We start from the raw sequence: 12294 nt of genomic DNA on the forward strand, positions 1-12294 counted from the left end.
ATGTAACTGCATTAAAGAACCCGGTAATCATATAAAACCAAACATTTTTGTCAACCTCATATTGAAGTCTTACATGAATTTGTATAGAACCTCATTTATGGTCATTATGACTGACCCCATTCACCGGTTTGGACTGCATTACTAGACAAAGTATTAAAGAAAAAACATAAAAAACATATATGCAATGAACATATAAGTATTATAAAATTTAATGTTCAAAAGTATTCCTGATCAACTGATAGCAATGACAAAAAGACAAAGCACTGAGATTAGTTGAGGTTTTGTTGATTAAAGTAATGTACCACTGTTAGCATTTGTGATCTTGTGAAGCTTTTACCTTCAGTGCAAGCCTTCTGCAATATTGTATATTTACTTAATCACAATACAGCTACTCTGTGCATCAGGTAATAGTTGTGATTGGTTGTAAAGAATTCCTGAATGTGGCTGAATATCTTTCTGCTGTTCTAACAGTTATGGTAACCCTGTGTTAGTCTTTCTTCAAAGCTGCTGTTGTGCCTGATTGGTGTGAACCTTACCTACATATGCCTGTATCTCCCCTGATGAAATGACTGCACTGTTGATATGATAATTCTTTTCTTTTGCCTCCTGGCCTCAGCTTTTGTGTACGAACCGTGAGACCAACAGTCTGTTTGCTCTCAAGTGACGACCAGTAAACGTGTCTTGTTGGCTGGGTGGATGTTGCATGCTGAAAGCTTTATTGGTTGATTTGTGAGAATTGCGTGGAGGACCTAACACAATCATCAGAGAGAAGAAAAAAAAAAAAAAAAAAAAAGCAATATTTCTCCAAGCCTGTCTGCTGGCTTACATAAGCAGTCTGCTCTCAGCAAATGAAATCTAATAATAAAACCTGCTCTTCAATAGATGTCATCAATGCTGCCGAGGAAATCTGTGTGTTATTTTGTGTGTGGGTGAAAGAATGTGCTTTCTTGAGCACAGCTGGAGTTTCAGGTTCAGATAAGAACATATGTGTCGCAAAAGGTTTTTCACTGTTAAACTGCTTCACATTATAACAGCTTGCAGTTAACATGTAAATGATGCAGACATCTTACATGGCATCTGATGAAGTGAAGAACACATTACACAGTCTGAAATTACTATTAACTACAATATAAACTGTATGATGTAAATATATGTTGCTGTAATATGTAAAAAAAATATATATATAATTTTAAAAGTTAAACATGATGAGAGTTTCTCATGTATACATTTTGTAACTAGTGGAAATGTTTAATACAAGTGCTACTATCAAAATGAAAGCTTGGTACTCATTTGAGTCTGACATGATCTGTAAAGCAAACTGGAACAATATGCATATAATATTTACATGCTGCCTTATGCCCTTTAACTTTTTCAAGAATATTACTTTTCAAATATGTAAGGAAAGGATATACTTCGAACCGACAGTGCAGTCGAAACCCAAGTGTTGCAAATGATCACAGAAAGTGATGCACCAAAATGATGGGAATCACTTTAAAATCTCAACCATTTATATTTTAATTGAACATAAATCAAAATTTTAAAATATACTTGAACCACCTAATTAACTGTATGCTTAAGTCCTCACAGGGCACATGAGCCGGACTAGTTTAAGTGGCAAAGTTACTCAAAGTAAACTAAACAAATCGTACTTTATCGATCCTCTTGGGGAAATTCCTTTTCCACATAGACCCATCCTATTTCTAGGGTGTGATGGTGCTCCCACATTTTATTAAGATGACCTAATTTTAAGGCTAATGGACCACAGTTTTTGTATTTTGCCACACGATAAGGTAACTGAGGCAGTCCAAAGTCATGCATGTTGCTGTCAGAAGGGCTAAATAGGCTCTCCTCCTACCAGGGTAAACAGGAGGTTACTGAAACAGCAACTGCTAAGATAACAGCTTTTTCTTGTGTCTAATGCAACACTGGGCTTTGTGAGATATCTCTGCAGCTTTCTAGCTTTTATTAGAAGCTCATACAAATTTGAGCTAAACACGTTAGTGCCAGAGGCAATGGCATGAGAGTAACGTGCTTTTCAGTGCAGTAAATGTACTCGCATACAAAAGATGCTTTTGAAGACGAAGAACATCTGTGTTATAAAACTGTAGCATAAGGATTCTCTGTCTTTACTCAAATATCATTGGCTGTCACAAGATGAGAAAATATGACTTGTAGTTATTTGCAAACAGAACAACCAAACATTTGATTTGATCTTGGATATGATATTAATCACTATACTGCAAGTATATAGCTACTTATCCATGCTTAAGCTTGATCTCTTGAATTGCTAATGGACAAGAAGGGTTCAATGTTAGACTTTTCTGCTTGCAACAACATACAATGCAGCTGTTGGCATCACTTTTTTACTTGGATTTCAGCTATGAACTCCTTTCAATTCAGTCTCCCTGCCAGGTTTTACTGTGAAGAAATCTTTTCTCTATGTGCAGCTGCAGCAAGATGTTAAACCAATGTCTCAATTTGTCTGAGTCACTGGAGTGTTTTATCCACCCCCCCCATCCTCATTTTTCTTTTTCACAATACTTTCCAGTGGTTTGATGGAAGCATTTGGTCCATGCCAACACACACATTACACACACACAATGCTCTCTCACTGGAGACAGCACCATAAACCAGGCACCACAGGAACAGTGACTGTGGGCCAGTCATGGAAACAAGCAAGGAAACTGTGCTTAAACTCAACCTTGAACTCTTGGACAAGTGGGATAATCTATTGCTCTATCTGACTACAAGTAGAGCATGTATGTCCACCTCTGTACACTTACCTCAGTCATTGTATTCCAATCACAGTAAAGACACAAAGTCACTGAAACCCCCCATTCCTTTTTTTAACGTATGTGTTGGCTGTAAAGCAGCAATGGTTGCCAAAAAAGCCGTCTGCCCTGCTGGTGTGTGGTTTTCTTTCCAAATTAGCTGAAGCATGTGGAAAAAACGCCCCAAAAAAACATGAGTTCAGGGAAGAAATCTGTAAAATATATCATGTAAAACTTTAATGTGTCTTTCTAAAGATATACTGTACCTCATGATGGCTATAATGTGTTTTTGCAGGATGTATCCAGTGGAAAATTATAATATGTGATCCTTTTTTAACCCGCTCTTTGGCAAAGATTTAATGAATGCTGACAGTGTCGGTTTCCAGAGGGAGCTTCTTGTGGTTTCATTGTTTTTTAAAGAGGGATAATAATTACTGTGTAGATGAGTAAAACTGGATGTGTAACTCAATCTTGGCAAGCTTGTGGAAAATCCCTTTTAATCAGAGCAAAAAGTAACTTTTCATCACTCTCACAAATCTTTTTAGGGTTGAAAGCTAAAATGCAACTTGGCACTCTGAAACACATCCATTCAGTCCAATTGATGCTCAGAGTTGATCAGGTACCCAGTGCGTGATGTGTTTGCTTTGGCTTCAGGTGTCTGAGCCATCAAGCTATTCTGGTCACAAGACAAACTGCATGATTACACATACTGGTGGGTAGCCACATGAACACAGGTTGCCATGACAATGAGGTTGAGCAGGCCTCTTGCTATCGTGTCTACATAAGACAATGTTGCATGCTGTAGCACCACCACTGACATACTGCTCTTTAGATCAGCCTATCTCAAACTCAAGAATTCCCAAAAATCTTGAGTCAAAGAAAGATCTTCTGCAGCCCAGCCAGCTCTAAAATCTCAAACCTAAATGAGACTAAACTATGACCTCATAGCAAATCAAAAAAGTGTATTGATTATTCATCCAGATGAACAAAAAATGTATTAGCATATCTGTCAACAAAACAGCCGGCATTTTTAAAGAATCTTACAGCTCCATCCATCGTCCCATCCATTGTGACCAGCCCACCTGTCTCTCCAGAAGAAAAGCATCCCCACAGCATCATGCTGCCACCTCCATGTTTCACAGTGGGGTGATGGGTTCTGGGCGATGGGCAAGGATAGTTATCCACCAGATATAGCATTTTGAGTTTCGTCCATAATGTCCACCTCATTTATAACACTAATGGCGCCTCATCTTTTTTTTTTTTCATTTCAATGTAAAATTCACAATCTGCAGAAGAGGAAAATTTGAGTTTAATCATCATACTTCTCTTAATGGATGAGAAAAATGTAAACAGTGAATATACAAGTAGAACAAATCATAAACTTAAAGCCAGTTACAGCCAGTTTTGTTCACTTCAAATTCCAAATCTATCTTTCAGTCCTGTAAGAATTCAACATTTGTGCCTTCTGCAAAGTAAATCACTTTTAGTTGCTTTATGTCCTTTTGCTCTCAGTCCCTGCTGCTCTCTCTAACATGTCAGACTCTCTGTTAGTCCCATAAAATGTTGTGAAGCTGGCAACTTTGGGTCGTTTTAGACTCTTAGACTGTCTGTGCCGGCCTTGCCGCAGAGAGAAGGATAAATATTGAGCCAAGTGCACAGCGCACAGCTGAAAGGAAGCCTCCCCTCGGGGTGTCCCACTGTTTTCTTCCTTCCTCTTCTAAACCCAGGGAACTGATGGGAGTACCTGACCTGAGTACCGTATGAGATTTGGTGTTGAGATTTATATTGAGTAGTGCGGAAATCATACAAGCTTATGCAGTGATTACAAATTAAAGACATTTCTTTCTCCTGAACTCTTAATGTAAACAAACTACACAGAGCTTCCAGATCAATAGCTGACTCAGCCCTTCTGCAAAAATGTATCAATACACATCCATTAGCACTTAAAGCCACTCAGTGACTTCTTCAATGATAATGCAGAACGCTTCGATTGAAAATGGAGAAAGAATCACTGGCCACCACTCAAAGGAATTGTCTAAAAGCAGTATATATGCACATATTATTCAAAAACCATCGGCTCTTCCCATATTTATGCATCCTATTATAAAAAAATATATCTGTATATTATTAAAATAGAGTAATTTTAGGTTTATTTCAACTGAATGAGAAAAACAAAACATAAGCAACAATACCAGTGAGATCATGTGATTGATTTCATACCTGGGTTCAGAATAAAACACAATCATATTTATCCACAGCTTTGTGCAAATCTACTGATCAGAAAATGAGAGTGTAGAACTTGCTCCCCAGAATAAAATGGAATTGACCTGTATCAGATCACAAGTGGAGCGGTTTCCAGCAAAGCCCAGCAAAGCATTGTGGATGTGTAAATCAACAATATTCAACCTGACCTAACTACAGCTACAGCCTTCAGCACTGTCATATCAAAGCAAGATGAGCCATGTGGCGTTTTCTTTCTGTGCATGTCTGACTTCCTCCCACAATCTATTGAGATGCTTGTGAAAATAATCAGTCTCTCCAAGCTGACCATATGTGTGAATGTGTACAGGATGTGTGAATCTCTGCTTCTCTGTGTCAATGCATGAAGGGCTGTTTTAATTAGTCAAAAAATCATATAAAGTACCAGGATTCCTCCCCGTGAGCCATGAATATGTGACGAGGTGACATATTTCAGTTGTAGTCAATCAAACTTGTACACTTTCAACGTACGAAATTAAACAGCAGAGCCTCTGTTACAAGAAGCCAACACCAAACAAATGAATTAGCCAATACAAAAATACATGCAGTGTCATTTTCTCAACCCATTTTGGATTCCAGCTTTCAAGCAGAAACTCCAAACAGAAGAAGAAAAAAAAGGTTCTGCTTTAAATAGTTCAATTGAAGAAGATGATATTCTATTTTTTGCGGGACAACTTATTTACAATAGACTAAAATAGGAGATTATGAAGTATGATGGATTGGGATGTGGTGTAGTTATGCTTTTTTCTGCTGATCTCAGCATAAGCTGGTACTCAACAGATTGAGCTGAAAACAGCAGGGTGTGTGGGAGAGAAGGTTGTGAGAGGACAAGTGTGAAAAATGCCCTCTGGGCGGTTAAAAGCTAAGACAGCCAGCTGTCATGGCTCAGCTGTGGAAAAGCTGATGGAAAGTGAAGCTTAAACAAACCAACAAATACAGCTCAGCTGTAAATGAGGTTTATAGCCTTTCTAGGTGGATTTGAATTGGGTTACATTTAAGCAGATTTGTTTACGTTTTAGGGTATTGTGGAATATAAGCTTTCCAAGAACGTGCTTTCTAAACCACGTACAAACAAGTGCTGACAAATTGTAGCCGTGTTCACATTCACTGCTGTATTTTACTGTGAGCTGGTGTCGGTGTCAGCCATTGATTTTCAATGTCCAGGAGACAGTGGTGTTGTCTGGTAATGCACGGCTCTGCTGATTGAAGAACACTAAGTGGTTGCAGCTGGTGTTGGAGTCTGCGTCAGCACAGACTTTCATTTTATAACCAACAACCACAAGAAGCCATCAGACCTGCTGATGCCGTGCAGACAATAGAGCAGCAGCCTTTAACTCGCACTTAATCAAGTGGTTATATAAATTCCGCCACTGAAACTTGGGTGTTTTTAACAGTACTTCAGCATGTTTTCCTTCACAGTGGGGAGCATGTGTATGGCGTGCACCCCAATAAAGCAGGGAGGTTGTAAATGCAGTGTGACAGTGGGGATAGAGCAGGGTTTTGCTTACGAAGAGGGAAGACTTGCATTAATGGATTTTTTTTTGCTGACATTTCAACAAAAGCTTATACCGTTAGGTAATACATACCAGGAAAGACACATGAAAAATGAAAGTAGAAGGTATAGTGTATGTGCATATATATATATATATATATACAAACCAACAATAGTAAATTACAATTTACAGAAATTGGGATTAACTTTAAATTGTATGTGTTGTAGCTGAAGTAAAACTCAATGGCCCCACCACTGCCACTCCAAATCACAATAACCAAATGTTGCTTTTGATTTGGCCGGGAATCGATATGAATTTAATATTTCTATGCATTGTGTCAATCTGGCAAAGCTGTTGTTCTGTGATATTAGGAATTTAGCTTCACTGGAGTCTGTGGTCTTGCTTCATAACAGAATAGCCAGAGTTGCTGTTCTTACTATGTTTCCGTGGCAGTGTTTAACCACTGTTGATTAATTTGCTCTTGTGTTGCTTTTGTTTTTGTGTGCTTCAAACTGTAATTAATTGCAATGACACATATTGCATGATCCCTCAGATCTCAACAACAGAGGCTTTGTTCTGTAAATACAACATGTATTGCACATTTTATCTTATTTGGGTGAAACTCAAAGCAACAGTTTGCTCTTCTGGTTGTCTTTCTGTACTCACTCAGCTGATTGTTTTTAGCATTAGAATAATCTGAAAATGTATTCAGCTTGAGCAGCTGTTTCTATTTCACTTAACTGTTGTTTACTGGAAGAGGGATAAACTGATGCGTCGATTAAATGTAATGTCAGAGTTATTTGCCTGAACAGTTAACCAACCCCGTCACCCTTCCGATCAGGTTAGGGTCAATGGTTGCCACAGATTCCAGCTGCACAGCACCACGAATGTCTTCAAGTATGCCAGTGTCATGGCAGCAACCATTCAACATACTTTTGAGCCTTTCAGAACTGGAGAGAAAAACGCTCCACAGGCCATCCTCCCACACTCAGTGTGGCAGGAGAGGAAATCTCACACACAACTGATTTACTGCACAAGGCTGCCCATTACCAGAACATCCGCAGCGTCATGACACAAATACATTTTAGGTACAAAATTGCATGAAGTTATATGTAAATGAGAATCAAAGTGATGTGTAATTGCTGATTACAGTACAGAACATATTCAAGCCTTGCTGAATAGCTTTGAAAATGTGAGCGGTTACAGAGTGAGTCAAACTGTTCTTTTCACTTCACGGTTTATACCGAGTGCCAAATAAGAAAGAGAATGACCTCACACAATTGGACCTTATTGGAGCCGATGAAATATAATTTAATGTGGATTTTGTGACTCAATGCAGGCATCACAGTTTTCCTTCTCTTCACGCTCTGACACGAAGCAGGAATAAAATTTCATAAGGCATAAAGTACAAGATACAATAAAAGTGGTACAGCTACAAGATACTGAGCTTATCTAAGACATCTCTTTGATGCCTGCAGGCAAAGTTGACTACCACAAAGACATCTCCCCAGAGTAACTTCATTTTGCTTTTTATCAAATGTGGTGTGTGCAGCTCCGAAAAAGCAGTAAATTATAACACAGCTGACCTCACAATTCAAGGCAATGCTGACTTTCATCAGTGTTTAAACAAAATGATGCTGTTTTCCTCATCTTCCACAATCGTATAGCAATAACCATGCTTTTGATAGTAAAACTTAATTTGGATGATTTCCTTCTTACAATTAGCTCATTGCAATGACAACATACATGTTTTGTGGCATTTTGATTGTAACTGAGGACTTACTCCAATATTTAAATGTTTTTTCCTTGGGGGCGACACGGCGTCCTCTTGGGAGAGTGGTCATCTCCCCCTCGGAAGGTTGCAGGTTTGATTCCCATCTCCACCAGAAATCGTTGTTGGCGTTTTGCGACCAACACTTGGTTTATCTGTTCTTTAGAATTTTCTGAGCAATAGGTTGGTTTTTGAGTTTTGTTTCGTTAACGAGCTTTGAAATTGGACAATTTTTGTTATTTGTTTTTTTACATTTCCTCCATCAATCCATACGTTTTCTACTTATACCTTATACCTTATGTCAGGGAGGTAATCTCCCCTACAACAGCTGACAAGGAAGAATACAACTTGGATAGGCTGCTAATTTAATCCAAAGTTTATACAAAATGCCACGTGACGGGAAACCAAACATTACTTGGAATACATGTAGAAAACCCACACGAAGAACATGAAGAACGCGCAAAGTAATATATTAGATTATTTATCAGATTCTAATACAGATTCTCATAAATGTCAAGCTGGTGCAAACCACTTTCCCACCAAGCCCCTTGAATACATTTGTATGAAAGCCAATTGTCAAAATGCAAAAAATGAAATAAACTGCCTGTGAGCTCAATACCAGTTTATGTCTTGCAACTTTTAAAAATATATTGAAAAGAGACTTTAATTTCACCTTCACTTGGCAGATTAACTTTCTTTCTCATTGAGAGCCCCTCTATCCATTCAAACTGGTGATATTTTTCTATTGGTGTAGAGGTTTGTGAATTCAATGAAAGGTGTTGTGCTTCATCTGTCATACTGGTCAACCTGCTGCAAGAAGTTTAGATGTTATTTATCCAGTCATTTCTTCCTCCCTCATACTTTAACGACTCCTTGGATCCCCTGACAGTGTGTTGGGATGTTCCCGGACGGGGGAATGCACGCAGCCGTCCCATGGGCTGCCTGCTACCGTTGAATGTTTTTGCTGCAGAGGTCTCTGGGCCCTACAGGACGCTGCGGGAAACAAACAAAGGGGCAGATTTAGGCCACAGCGTTCCCACCAATTGACGTAATTCCATCGTGGGTCAAGGTCAGCAGAGATCAGCATTTTGGGAATGGTTGTTTGAGTTTCTAATGTCTACACCAAGATGCTGCGTAACTCATAACACCTTGGAGACGAAGCCATCTGCTTTGTGTTTGCATGCGAGTGTGTTAATTTCTCAGCCTAACTCTTCAGTCACAGCATCTCGCTCTTTGTTGAGGTGGATTCATGTCTGTCGGATGAACTGATGGAAGGAACAAAGAGAAGACATGAAGATGTAATTAAAGAATGACATGAAAACAATTAAAAATAGATTGAATGTTGAAAATGAGCTGCTCCATATGAAGATGATATACTCAACATGTCAGTATGTCAATTACAAAAACTTAATTTGATCATCACCCCTCTACCAACATGACTATTTATTTTAGAAGGTAAAAAGTATTGCATAGTGCGAATGTTGCATATGCATTACAATGCAATGTACAAAGTACATTGACAATAATAATAATAATAAGAAAACATGCTTAAACCATCACATATGATTCTTTACGTTTGTGCATCTGAACATATATTTTCACAAAGTTTCATAATGTAGAAAAGTAGGTTCAGTCTTACTTTTTTCTGTCACTGTTTCACATGCAGCTTTGCCAATTCAAACCCTAATTTTCTTGGGCAGAAACATTTTCCACGACATTTTGAGAAGATGAAGAAAATAAAGATGTGATCGGACAGTGTCAAAGCCAGAAACGTAGTTTGTTGACGGAGGACAACATTCTGCTGCAGAGGGTTTGTCTCTGGTACAGTTAATGTTACCCTGAGGACATCACATTATGAGATAATCTAGTGAAGGTCAAAAACCCTTTCGAGTTACACTCGTCTAAATGTATCTTCATTAAACTATATTTAGTTATAAATAATAGTAATCCATTCTGCTTTTGAGTCTGTTTTTGTTTACTTTCACTTTATTTTAAAGTGAATGATGAAGCCTCCTGTGTCATGAAGAGTCTGATAGGAGTATCGAGTTGTCTAATCTCATCCAGCTCCAACCATCAGTAACTCAGTCCTAATTTGAACAGTGTTTGGCCTCGAGGTTAGAGGTTCAATCCCCACTGCAGACAGGTCACCACCCTTGGCCTCCATCAGCTCCCTGGAGCACTGTATCATGGACAAACCCTCCGCACCCGAGAAATCGGATGGGTCACCGTTTGATGCAGGCTGTGGCACAACATACAAAATAAAACTAATATGGAGCATACTAAGCTCATTTTATGTGCATATTTTACTGAAAGAAATTTACAACTGAAAACAAAATGTAATGCATTTTGTATATTATACATAAAGCTTGTACCATTTGAAAACAGCCTTGCTGTTGCTCCTGTGATGCATTTGCATTACTTTTTATTTAAGCTGCCGTTATCCCTGGTAACAATCATGTCTGATTGAGCAGGTGTCTGCTTTTGGTGTTCAGCATCAGTGAGTATGAGGCCTGCTTCAGCGATCAGACAGTGTGTACTCCAAGAATCATCATGCCATATTCGACTGATCTAGATAGGGCCCATGTGATGTGACTACTTTAATTTGGCGTTCTCCAAAACCGAGTTGAAGCACTTTTTGTAGAACATGGAAATCAGGTTGACGATTGGGCTCGCAACAGAGTACAGAACATGGAAATGCAACGTGGGCGTTTCAAGAAGACAAGCCTCCCTCCCAAAAAAAAGACTATTCCTCACTCTATCAGTACCTAACTGAGAGCTGCAAGCTATATTGTATGACAATATGTCTGAGGTGTCTTTGTATAGGGTAATCGAGAACAGACTGCACACTGTTAATCGCTTGTCTTATAAACTTCCACAAGGCCTTTTGCTCTGGGATCACCAACACGTGAGCTGAAAACTAAACATCTGGAGGAATTCATGTTCAGTGGTTGGACAATATACTTATATCTGACAGTAATTGGGAGGAAAACATGTCATACCAGCAGTCCAGGCCTTAATCCCATTGAACACTTGAGGGGATCTACTTGATGGCTGGCCTGAGACAAATGTATGGTTAAAAAAAGTCATCCTGCAGGAGTTTGTTTGTGACCAGCATGACAAGGAGGTGCCAGGCTGTTGTGGATGTGTATGGCGCTGCCACGTGCCTCTAAATCTCCAGTCACATCTATAGCAGTTGACAGAATGAATAAATGAATAAATAAATACATTTCACATTCATGAAAACAAGAGCAATATTGGTTATTATTGGTCATTAAAAAACACATTTTTCAGTGTGAAATTGTTTAGAGTGTCTGTCTTCAACCGTGACTGGCTATTTAGCATGTGCTGCTTATGATCTTAGAGTTTATAGCAGTTTGACTCTCGGTGTGTGAGAGTTGGAAGCTCTAGTTCATTTGGATTTTAAAATATATGTATTCAATGTGTTTTGTTCAGTCCTTGAAGTAAAGTAACTATAATCACAGTGGAATGATAGATTGTATCCTTCCTAAAGGAATACCCTACAAATTATTAATAAAAGTGTCTCACCATAGTCAATAGTTTATGCAAGCTTAAAAAAATCCACTGACGTGAGACTGCAGATTATTGTTAGCTTAGTTTAGATGGTCTGGGAGTTTTCACAATGCTATTGCTGTTACATTACTGTATTGGTTTGATGGAACTTTCCAGTAATGCATTACAGCAAAGCACCACATCGTAAGGAGATGATATTTGCTGCTGACACAGCTCTTTGGAATATCTCTCTTTCTCATGCACTCATGAGAACTCTGAAGGGAAGTGAATCGATACTAATGATCAAAAAAGGATCTATATCTGCACTTAACTGGAAACCACTCTATCCTGTTTGGTAGCTCCTGCCAGTTCCTACTTCATCTGTGAGTCAATTGAACTGTGAAAATACTCAAATAATTGTCCACAACTGATGCTCATGTTCAAAGGGAAAATAGGCTATCATCCCATTGCATTCAGTGGAACTTGGCTG

The sequence above is a fragment of the Blennius ocellaris genome, assembly GCF_963422515.1.
Source record: "Blennius ocellaris genome assembly, chromosome: 12".
Classification (NCBI taxonomy): Eukaryota; Metazoa; Chordata; class Actinopteri; order Blenniiformes; family Blenniidae; genus Blennius; species Blennius ocellaris.